Here is a 12,991-nt window from a genome sequence, read left to right on the forward strand (position 1 = left end):
TTAAAATATTGTGTTTATTGAAAGAAGAACCAGGGACACAACTCAAAATTTTGGGGAATAATAGAAGGCTGGATCTCATACAGTTTACTTTCGGAAAACATGTTAAAGTTGGTAAAGTTCAAAGCGAAATTCAATACGCACTTTTTTTTTGCAACGTGTACGGGACGGTGATAGTTTTATTTATTTATTTTTTTTTTTCGGAAGATGCAGAAAAAGTCCGCTTCTTGCATTGCTTAGCTATTACAATACTGCAACTAATCGAAATCTGAATAATCAAAATAATTGACAAGAACCAAACCTTAAGTCCCGCACCACCTCCTGAAACCATTCGAACACACACACATGGAAGATGCGATACAGATTGACCAATTTGTCAGCCGATTCGATAGTCAAATCGGCCAATGTGACTATCGAAGCAGCCAAAATCAATTATTTTGATTATATCCATCACTAATTTCAAGGCTGTTACTCACTGGCTGAGATACTCCGGCGTGGAAGGTGGAGGTCACTGATCCCATAATATCTGAACTAAAAAAGACAGCAGTGGTTATAAATATCCGTTGGCAAGTTGTCAGTGGAATTGTTTTCATTGTCTGTAAACTCAGCGAAATGTGGATACCATTAGAGAAAGGTTTAGGAGACTATTAGACTATTGACTTCATCACAATGCAACAAATATGCAGGGTGTTTCAAAAGTGATGGTCAATAATTTAAAGGTGAACTGCACAGACTACAATATGCAAAAAAAAAAAAAAAAAAAAAACTGAGTAAAAATGGGTCCTTAATGAATCGTTTTCGAGATATTGCACATTTCTAGTTGGGATCCACCACTGACAAGGTGAACTGTGCAGAGTTGGGGTCCACCACTGACTTGTTTGTTTAGGTTAGGTTATGCTCATTCTCTCCGTTTTCCCTCTCTCAATGCTCTGAAACGTAGCAGGCATATTAGTACTTGTCAACGGATAGTCAACATGGAAAGAGGTTGCAGCAATGAAGAGAATGCGGACATGCACTTCATGTGTGGTAAAGCCAATGGCAGTGCAGTCGAGGCTGCACGTTTGTACCAAGAAGCATTTCCCCGCCGAATGCAGCCCAACAGGTGCACATTCATCAGGGTACATCAACCCCTTAAAGAACATGGGCGCTTCGCACATGGAATACGAGCAGGTAGGCCCAGATGCACAATATCTGATGTTCAGGAAAGGGTGTTAGAAAGAATATTCCATTTTCAGCCTCCATTGAGGAAAACCACTCCCTGAGCCGTAGCTCATCCGTGGATTTTACCTAAAATGGGTATTTTTCTTAATTTTTAAGAGTTCATTTTATTTAACACAATAAATTAACTCAAAACAAACACGAAATACGGCCTCTTAGCCTCCCGTCAGAAAGATTTAACTTTGAATTTCACTTCCATTAAACTTAATGACGAGAGTTCCCGTCCCTGCCACGAGGAGGCGGGCCACCACTAACTAGCAACTGGAATCTTCTTTTAAATACTCCATCAACATACTTATTAAAATAAGTGAACATTCTTTTATCTTCGAACAAGACCCAAAGAACACCTCTCTCCAGCATACCAGCCGAATTTTCCAATTCTAATCTTAAATCTGTATAATTTGGACAATCGAGCATGACATGTTCAGAAGTCTCCAAAACTCCACACTCACACAAACCATCATCCCTAAGTCCCAACTGGTATAACCTTAAAGCAAGTCCATGCCCTGTTATTAAATAAGTTGCATTTAATCCAAACTGCAACCAGTTCTTGTTACTATTATTTATTAAATTAACCCTGGGAAAAAACATATAGGTTGGTCTACCTTTAATGCTATTTTCCCATTGCACTTGCCATTTTTCTAATATTTGTCCCAAAATCCTTTTCTTTTCTAATTTCACATCACATTTCTGATAAATTCTATCTTCTGGACAAGATTGTATGTCCCACAATGTTCTTTTAATATTATTTTTTGTATAATAAACCAACCCATACAGTAACACCATAAATTGAGCTGGAATCTTACCAGATAGGACCTGCAAGGCCTCAGAGGAGACGGTTCGACATGCTCTAGTTATGCCTAATAAGGCAAATCTCTGGGCTTGTACTAAATACTTAGTCATTATCACATTCTTTACTTTATGTACCCAAGCCCCTGATGCATACGTAATTATGGGGACAAAAACACAATCATATAGTAAATTGACAGAACGTCCCTTGATCCCCCAATCATTCCTTATGATCCTCCTGAGCTTGGCATACAATGTCGAAACTTTTTGTTTTAAATATTTAACGTGCTCTAAAAATATCATACGTTCTTGTATTTTAATGCCGAGATATTTTGTAACTCTCACATATCGAACAGTCCAACCCTGAAGCCTTACAGTAGGGGCACGATTCATGCTGAGCTTTCCTTTTAGAAGCATCTGAACAGTCTTATTTCTCGAAATTTCTAACTTATACTTACTAGCCCAATTTGATAAATGTTCTAAAGCTTCTTTAGCCCTAATTTCTATTTCTGACCTGGCATTACCCCGGACCATCAGGACAAGGTCATCCTCATACGCTATTTTGTCAACATTTTCTATCCTAATTTCCAAATATTCATCTAATACCATGTTCCATGCAAAGGGGCCAATCACCGAACCTTGAGGACAACCACGAAATACTTTTCTTCTTATTTCACAATACTTAATTCTAACAACAATTTCTCTATCTTGAAAATAACTTCTAAAACTTTTAAACAAAACTTCAGAACACTCAGTTCTTCTAATACGGCTCAAGATTCCTTCCCACCCACAGCCTGTCAAAAGCACCTTTAAAGTCTATAAAAATTCCAAGGGCTTATCGCCCACCACCCTCGACAGTCTGAACCAATTTATATATTGCGTCCTCTGTTGATCTACCCTTCTTGAAACCATACTGGTTCTCAGAGGACATATTCTTTTCATTATGTTTAATCATTATTCGGTTAATTAATAACCTTTCATATACTTTTGCCAAAACCGACAAGAGGGCAATGGGACGATACCCTCCCGTTTCATTTAACAATCTATCGGTATTTTTGACTAACAACTTTATTTCAGCAATTTTCTAGCTCAATGGGAAAGAACCTTCCTTCATGCACTTATTAAAAACTAAAACATAAATTTCTGGCATTATATTAAAAACCTTTTTCATAACTATAACTTCAATTCTGTCAAGGCCCGGCGACCTACCCTCCTTTGCACGGTCCATGGCTTCAATTACTTCATCCACGGAAAATTCTTTTTCAATTTCATTAGACTTATATTTAATATTTTCTTCAAGCATTTGCATCTGACCCTGCCCCAACTCTCCAGAATCAGCCGGAAAGAGATCCTCCAGGATCCTGTTCACAGAATCTTGCCATGTTACAATACATGTGTCCACGTCATTTGGAGTACTTAAAATATCTTGCATGTCTTTTTTGTTAGTAATTAGATTAAAAACCGAACTCCATGGATCCCTAGATCCCCGCTCCCTGACAAACTTTCTCCAACTTTCTTTCTTTGTTTTACTCAACAAACTGACGTAACTAGAACGAGCATCTCTATATATTTCCTTATAAACACTACACAATTCACTATCACATGTCCTTCTAACTCTTTGGAAGTTTCTCCTTTTTTGAAACATATCTTTCCGTTTTTCTGTTAATTCTGATGTCCACCAGAACACAGGCTTACTAACTTTAAAATTTTTATTCATGAATTTATCACATACACAAATGATAGTAGAAGTTAATATCTTAACACAGTCTTCAGTCTACAACATGTCCAAGCAACTTTATTTAACTTTTCTAAACATACTTCTTCAAAATTAGACCATATTGTTAGAAAGAATAGAATAATATCCAGGAATTTCGACAAGGAGGGTTGCTCTGCAAGAGCGTGTACTGAGTCATAGCAGTGTGGCGAATTTTACATCGCCAATTACTGTACCTCCACCATATCCAGCGTGTACAAGGTCTCAGCAATACAGACTACTCTCCCAGAGTGAACTTTTACCAGTGGATGCAACAACAGTGTGTCCTGAGCCCCCGATTTTTAAACAACATTTTCACTGATTAAGCTGAGTTTACTCAGCTTAATCAGAAATGTTTTCATGATTTACATAATAAACGTAAAAATATACATAAGTAAAAATACCACCACGTAACTCGTGGTGGTATTTTTAATTTTCATAACTGTCACATTTGGTCCAATTAAAATCCTAATGCGAGTTAAGACATCAGAAACGTTTCTCGTTGAATGTCTGGGCAGGACTACTAGGAGACCGTCTAATTGGACAACACTTTTTGCCAAACAGGCTAACAGGAAAGCTGTACCTTCAGTGCCTGCAGAATTTTTTTTCTTCCAGACCTCCTTGATGATGATAATGTTCCACTTCAACAATGCCAGAACATGTGGTTTATGCATGATGATGCACCGGCATATTTTATCACCAGAGTTCAGTCCTATGGATTTTTGTATCTGGGGACATGTAAAAAAATGCTTGGTGTACACTTTTGACATTAACACACTTCAGGAATTGCAGCGTCAGGTTGAAGGAGCCTTTCAGCAAATCAGAAATGACCCAGGAATGCCTGAGAGGATTCGCAACTCAATGCCGAGAAGACTGCAAAGCATTTTGAACACCTTTTGTAACATCCTGTAACACGTAACATCTATAAAATCCTGTGGTGTTGAAACCAAAAATTAAAAATGTGTTTTCTTATGTTTAATAAAACCAACCTTAGCAAAGGATTCACTGTTTTTTGCTAAACTAGTGCTCCCTGTAAGCGTCCGCTTACTATGGAAGCATGGTGTGAAGCTACACATGGAACCTACTTCAATAGAAATGCAAGAGGGAGAAATTTTTGAGAAGCACAGCTGTATTAGTGCTCTCTTTCTGTGAAAGGGCCAAATTGATAAGGGAAATAAAAAGGGGCAAACACATACCTCTATTGTTGCTTCTATTCTAGGAAACAAAATTTAGTAAGATTAGTAAGATGGCCAAGGGCAGATCGGAGTAAAGAGGATTAAGCAAGAAAAAGGGGAGGGGAAATGGGAGAACATTTTCAAGATATAAGGGACGTAGAGGCGGAAAAAGCGCGCAGTTTTAGATGAATTTGGAGTGGTGTTTTTAGGGGGTTGTGGAAGTCGAATGGGATATGGAGAAGTGTAGGAGCAGCCGCTGAGAATTTTAGAGCCGTGGTCTTAAATAGCAACGTGGGTTGAAGTTAAGTTAGAAGGGAAAGACAGGAACAACTTTCGAAATGTGGGTGAACGTCGGATCCAAAAGAAAGTTTTCATAAAGTTATGAGGAACATTTTGGAGTTGGAGATCCGGCGATGAGAACGGGAAACCATAAGAGGCTCAAGAAGATTCGAAATTGAAGAAATACTCCGCTTAGCAGACTGGTCCGTCCTGGCAAACAAAGAAGGGAACTGTAAGTAGAAATTTTTCTAAAGGACGTTGCTCTAAACTATGGTCCTGAGGAATAATAATAATTTGCTAAAAAAAAGAATCCCTTAAGAGGCAATCGGTGTTTCTAAAAACCCTTGACTCTGTACAAAATAGTAATTAAAAATGGAACGAGTCTGAACTCTAGGAAGAAAAGTACTTTACGGTGATTGCAAGGACGGTTTCTAGACCATAAATGAATAGAAATTTTGTTGCGTGATGAATGGTAACTTGGATTTACTATGAATAATTGCTTGTATAATTTTAGTATGATTAGCATATATAGAAACAGTACTTCATTGAATTTGATATTGTGAAACCCCAGTAGTGTAAATTGTGTAATGAATGTTTTATTAAAAATTCCTTAACCATTACTAGTGTCTGGAGTGAGTTGTCACCCTACTTAGTTTTCTAACCGGATTTGAACTTCCATTAGTAGTCAGAGGCCCTAAATCAAACACTGATTAAAGTAGGAAATATTGACTTTAGCTAGCTAAAAATTTTTTAGCAATAGGCTTCAGCCAGAGATAAAAAGAGACGCCTGCATCCCATAGTCAGTGGTGGATCTTAACAGAAAATGTGCATAATCTCGAAAACGGTTCATTTGCGGCCCGATGTTCACTGGTACTTTTTTGCTTATTTTAGTTTGTACTTTTCACCTTTAAATTATTGACTATCATTTTTGAAACACCCTGTGTGTGTGTGTGCGTGCGCATATATATATATATATTTTTTTTTTTTTTTTTTTTTTTTGCAAACTGTAATGATGACAACATACAGCAAACTACTTTACCAACTTTTACCTAGCGGCCATATTTATGCCCAAACAAGACAATATTCTAGGATCCGTAATGCGGCAGGGGTTATGTTAGCTGTCTGTTATTATTATTAGATCTTAGGGGTAGCACAGTTGGTATAATCATCGTCCTTCCCTGAATGGGCCCCAGGTCTATCAGCGCCCTGTGCGAGATTTTTTGGTGCGCCCTCTTCAACTTCCTATTAAGTTTATGCATTCTATTTTTACTACTAACTGAAAAATACTTACATTTTTATTTTAAAAAAAGAAAATGTATGAGAGTCCCTGAAGGATATAATCAAATGTATTATTTAGGAAATAAATAAATATACCACATTTTGCGATATAATAATGTTATTCATTATAACATGATATCGCGACTTGAGAATTTCAGTGAATTTGTGGGGAATTTTGGCGTCCTGTGCGGTTGCATCGCCCGAGCCCCCGAACTGGCCCTGGTCCTTCCTAAACCGGGTGGAAAAGACTTGAATTGGAATCGCGTCATTGATTCATGCCAGATTAAGTTATCGTGAATTATATAGCGCATTAGGAACTCTGGTCATGTTGTATTATTACTCTGCCGGTGTATTCGCACGCTTCGATTTGCATTGGTTGGGCCGGGTAGAATTTTATTTATTTATTTCGTTTTAATCCATGTTTCCGTAACTAATAATGAGGTTGTTATTACTAGCAGAAACTTTACCTGTGCATTTCACTTTACCCATCTACGTTTAGAAACTATTTATTACTGAAAAAGTGCAAAAATTGTACGTGGTGTGGTGTTTTCTCCGCGATTTTATTTTTTAATCTAAACAAAAGTAATTAAATTTAGTTAACTTTATCCTCAGAAAACAATAATTTATTTAACTAGAAGTAACAGTTACTTTTCATTCTGCCCGTCATACTCTGGCTGGCCTGGCTCATTTCCCAGTGGTGGTGGTGGGCAATGCAGGGTCCCACTAGGGGCGCTGCGGATAGTGGCCCGTTATACCTTCAGGTGGCCCAAGGCAAAATGGAATTTGGGGGACATCTAAAGAAAAAAATAATAAAGAACATTTTAAATTTCATTTTATTGTGGCAACAAAACGTGCAAATTATATGATATAATAACTAAATATAAAATTTCATAAAAATCTGTAAAGCCATTTTTGAAAAAAAAAAAAAAAACAATGTAGAAAAATATTCAAGTAAAGTTCATTGACTTTGGCAGGTAGAAAGTTCTGTTTCCAATAAAAAAAATCACTTAAAAATAGTGAAAAACAGCAGTGAGTTTATGAAACAGTGATTTTGGGCCCCCATCTGATCGGGGTCCTAGGCAAATATCTTTTTTGCCTGTTGGATAATGCACCACTGCCTGCAGCCAAGTATCCAGAGACACAGCAACAGAACATAACACTACTTACATAAACCAGACATTACGCTTTTCTGGCTTTTACAGGGATTCTGTACTTCTTTACAAAGTACTATGGCACAGATGTGGAAAAACCACTGGTGGCACCTTCCACAATACACTATGTTACTTTCCATTATTATTTTTTTTAATACCTTGCATCATCCAAAAAGGTTTAGGACAGAAAGTCTTGTGTTACAAGCACTGTAAAACTTATGTACTGTAATAATGTACAGTTGTTTAATAATTTTTGTAATTAATAATTACAGTTGTTGCACTGTAATAATGTACAGTATAACATTGCATGTTGTACTGTACATTATTTAAATTGAAGAATGACATGTTCTTTTAAATAAGTAGCTATAGCTGCTTGAAAAAGGAGGTCAGGAAAGCTAAAGCAGATCATGAGATTAGCATTAGCATTAGTAAAGGCATATGATGCAAGAAAGCAAGCTTATATAGCATCAGCCAAAAAAAAAAAAAAATAAATAAATAAATAAAAAAATAAATAAATAAAAAAATAATACTTCTTTTACATCATAACACTTCTTTACTTAGATAAGCCTAGAAGGAAGTGGCCTCCAGACCTGTATGCGGTACTCAAGATGTGACCATTGCCTTATGCAATAGTATAATCACTTACCTATCCTTCCCAGCAAAATTTCTGTATATCATTGACAAAACCCCATGAGCTGGCCTGGCAGCCTGTCTGCATTGCTCAGAGAACTTCATATCTGACTCTACCCTAGGTACTTTTCCTTTCCCACAATCCTGCATGTAATACAGTTGTTACATTACTCTGGGATTATTGCCACCCATATGCAGTACTTTTCATTGGCTACTCTTAAATTTCAGTTGCTATTTTTCAGTCCACCTGCCTAATTTTTCTAGATCTTATTGCAGTAGTATACTGTTACTGTCACTAACTATACTGCCAACCTTTATATCATCTGCAAACTGATAAGTCTGATATATCTTCAACAATATTATTAATAAATACAGAAGACAACAGTGGGCCCAGGACCGATCCCTGGGGGACTCCACTTATGACATTAGTCCATGAAGAGCAGCATCTGTTGATAAACAATTTCTGGCTTCTCCCACTTGACCATTCTGTTATCCATAGCTGCTCTTGATGCTACACTACTCCAATTTGTACAGCAGTCTTTTATGTGCAACAGTATCAAAAGCATTCCTGAAATCCAAGTAGAGTAGACTTTCAGAACAACAGCACCTTCGGGGATTCAAGGTGCCATTATTTAGAAAGTTTTATTTTGAATATATTTAATGGAGAAATAATGAGGCTAAATAAGAAATAGAGAGATTAAGAATGCAATTTTATTAACCACACATAAAAACGTAAACATGTTGACAGTGCAATGTTATATTCTGCCATTAATATACTCCTGCTTATGCCCTGTTCTATTTTCTTTGTTATCTCAAGTTTAGTCTGCGTGGATAGCACAGTTGTATCATCATCGTTCTCCCCACATCAGGTGGAAAAGGCCCAGGTATGATTTGAGAAACTTTTATGGGCTTTTTTTTTTTCACTCCGTGGCTGAGTTAGTCGGTCTCAGGCATAGATAGCAAGTTTTTTCCCCGAGATACTGGGGTTTTTCATCCAGCAAAACAAGCAAATCGACCAGAGAATACAAGCAGTTAACTTTCCGGGTGACCCTAATGTCCTCTGACTCACAGCCTTATAAAATGCACTGTTTGCTTGATGTTTGCAGAGCAATCGGGTACGGGACATGTTACTGCCAAGGGGGATGTCTTTGTGTGTGCGCGATGCAAGGAGTGTATCGATATCAGGCAACAACTCGGCGTTCTTGTGGGCCTATATGAGAGCTTGAAGGACAGGGTGGATGCCCTCAAAGAAACTAAATTGAGGGGCCCATCAAGCTCTCAGCTGCCCACATCAACGCCAGAGCTTGCACTTGGGCATCGCGTGACACAGAGACAACCCCTAAGGCAGAATGCGCTGGTCCCGAAGGAACTAGTAGTTGTTGGTGACTCTATTGTCAGGGAAACGGGGAACATGCTTTGTAAAAAAGATAGGTGGAACAGGACCAGGGTATGTCTGCCAGGGGCAAAGGTTGATGACGTTGTAGAGCGAATATCATCTTTTAAGGGCACAAAAGGTGATATAGTTGTACACGTTGGCCCTAATAATATTAAGAGTAGGAGACCGGCAGAATTACTTAACAAGTACAGGTCACTGTTGAACAAAAGCCGAGAATTAGGGTTGAATTTGAAAGTGTCTGCAATTCTGCCCAGACACGATAGGAGGGAGTATATGATGAGAGCCTTGTCGATCAATTCAGCCCTGGAAAGATTGTGCAAAGCTCAAGGGGTAGAATTTTTTTCAGCCTGGACTGTACTTGTTAACAGGAGAGATTGCTTCTACAGGGATGGGATACACTTAAATAGAAAGGGTGCAAGAATATTTGCTGATGCTATCGAGGCAGTGTTAGGTGGGTCGGAAAACTGCTAGCTTGGGGGGAGACAAAGACCAATAGATTGACAGTAGCCACTGGCAGAGGTGAAAGAGATTCTTGCACTGCTTCTATTAGAATGAGCAGAAGCCTGAAAAACAAGATGCATGGTATTTCAGAGACTGCTGGGAGCCATTGCGGTACAAGTAAACACATGGGTTGTGTTAGGGTAGCTAAGAATAGAAACAGGTGCAGGTATACTTGCGTGTACACCAATGCTAGGAGTTTAGTAAATAAATTTGATGAATTTGAGGTATTGCTCAAAACATCGAAGGCAGATATTGTTGGGATATCAGAGACGTGGTGTCACACAGATATAAGGGATGCAGAACTGGAATTTGGGGAGTACAACGTCTACAGAAAGGATAGACAGGATAGGAAGGGAGGAGGGGTTATGTTATTAGTTAAGAAACACATAAAAACCAAGGAAGTGAAGCCAGTCGACATCGCTGGACAGTGCAGTGTGGAGTCAGTTTGGTGTGACATAAACATTGGGAGATCAAAATTGAGAGTAGGAGTGTGCTATAGGCCTAATGACTCTGATGAGTATAATAAGGAACTGTACAGGGAAATAGAGTGGGCCAGTAAATCAGAGTGTCTTATAATGGGAGATTTTAATTTCCCAGATATTGACTGGAATTTGGGGGCTGGTTACTCACACACTAGCAGGACTTTTGTGGATTTATTGGATGATTGTTTTCTACATCAGCATGTTCGGGAGGCAACTAGAGGGAGTAATACTCTTGATTTGATTATCAGCAGTGATTCTTCATGCATTAAGAATCTGCAGATAAATGAACCACTAGGTGGCAGTGATCACAGTGTGCTGAAGTGGGATTTACTCAAAGAGGTAACTACCATTAGGGGTAAAGGGAAGGGTTATTGCTTCCGTAAAGGCGACTACGATGGACTGAGACAGTATTTAAATTCTATACAGTGGGACCAACTGATGATGTTACCAACAGCAAATTCAAAATGGGAAGCATTCAAAGAACTTATCTTGGAAGCTACTAGGCTTTACATACCAACTAAGAAATATTGTTCAAGGTTTAGGCCAAAATGGATGTCAGATGAACTAATGAGGCATATGGCAGAGAAGAAAAATGCATGGGATACATACAAATTAACACATGACACAGAAGCCTATGATAGATACAAGTTGATATGCAACCAAGTTACAAAGGAGGTTAGGCAGGCGAAGGCAGATTACGAGAAATCCTTGGCAAGGGATGCAAAGAAAAACAGCAAAGAGTTCTTTACTTATGTAAACTCTAGAAGGAAGGGGATGAATCAAATTGGTCCACTTGATATTGATGGGTCAAGTGTTGATGATCCTGCTCAGGTAGCTAACAAACTAAATAAATATTTTGCATCGACATTCACACATGAGGAGTTATTCAGCGAGGGGAATGCCAGAGGTGTATTCAACTCTAGCAGTAAGCTACAGAATCTTGAAATAACTGGGAGTAAAGTGGAGGAGAAACTGTTGAAGATAAACACAAGAAAGGCACCCGGGGTGGATGGGATCTATCCAGTTATATTAAAGGAGGCAGCAAAGGAAGTAAGCAAACCCTTAGCCATAATTATGAGAGCTTCCTTGGACTCAGGGGAGGTACCCATAGACTGGAAATGTGCAAATGTGACCCCAATTCCCAAAGGAGGATCAAAGGCTGACACAAGTAATTATAGACCTGTGAGCTTAACTTCTGTTCCAGGAAAATTAATGGAGGCACTGGTTAAAGAAGCACTGCAGGATCATTTAGACAAGACTTCAGTTATAGCTCAGACACAGCATGGTTTTGTTAAGGGGAAGTCTTGCCTGACCAACTTGATTGGATACTATGATGCAGTCACAAAAGAACTGGATGCAGGGAATAACTTTGATATTATATACTTGGATCTTAGAAAGGCTTTTGATACTGTTGCACATGGAAGACTGCTTCACAAATTGGAGCAGTGTGACATTGGAGGCAAATTGCTGCTATGGATAAAGGGGTGGTTGAGGGGGAGAAGACAGAGAGTGGTAATCAATGGACACTGCTCATCGTGGACTGATGTTATTAGTGGAGTCCCTCAGGGCTCAGTGTTGGGTCCATTATTGTTTTCTGTATTTATAAATGATATTGATGATGGTATATCGGGTTTGTCCAGGTTTGCAGATGATACAAAGGTTGGCAGGGTTGTCAAGGACACTACTGACACTATGCTGCTGCAACAGGATCTGGAAAGGTTGAGCAGATGGGCTGAGAGGTGGCAAATGAAGTTTAACATTGATAAATGTAAAGTACTACACATGGGAAACAGCAACCCCAGAGCAACGTATCAACTCTGTGGTACTACACTGACAGTGGTAGAGAATGAAAGGGACTTGGGGGTGGTTGTGCAGGCAGATATGAAGTTCTCTGAGCAGTGCAGACGGGCTGCAAGAGTAGCTCATGGAGTATTGTCAATGATATACAGGAATTTTTCCAGCAGGGATAAGGAGGTGATTATTCCATTGTATAAGGCGATGGTCAGGCCACACCTAGAGTACTGTATACAGGTCTGGAGGCCTCATTTCAAGAAGGATGTAGAGCTGCTGGAACGAGTACAGAGAAGGGCAACAAGATTAGTGAATGGAACAAAGGGGTGCTCTTACGAAGAAAGGCTTAAGTTTTGCAAATTACAGTGTCTGGAGACTAGGCACCAGCGAGGTGATCTGATAGAGGTGTATAAAGCCTTGAATGGTTTAAGCATGCTCAATGCTGATGGGATTCTTCCTCTAGCTCAGAAAAATCACCTGAGAGGGCATAAATTCAAATTGAGGAAAGACAGATGTAGGATAGACGTGCGGAAATTTGCCTTTAGCCAGCG

At 38.8% G+C, this 12,991-nt stretch overlaps 1 protein-coding gene across 2 annotated transcripts in view; it reads left to right on the plus strand.

Moving 5' to 3' along the window:
• Positions 1-12,991, plus strand: part of RhoGAP102A (Rho GTPase activating protein at 102A) — a 284,922-nt gene that overhangs the window by 92,187 nt on the left and 179,744 nt on the right. The gene's annotated exons all lie outside the window — the stretch shown is intronic.

The sequence above is a fragment of the Mastigoproctus giganteus genome, chromosome 2, assembly GCF_048544385.1.
Source record: "Mastigoproctus giganteus isolate SK-2022 chromosome 2, ASM4854438v1, whole genome shotgun sequence".
Lineage (NCBI taxonomy): Eukaryota > Metazoa > Arthropoda > Arachnida > Uropygi > Thelyphonidae > Mastigoproctus > Mastigoproctus giganteus.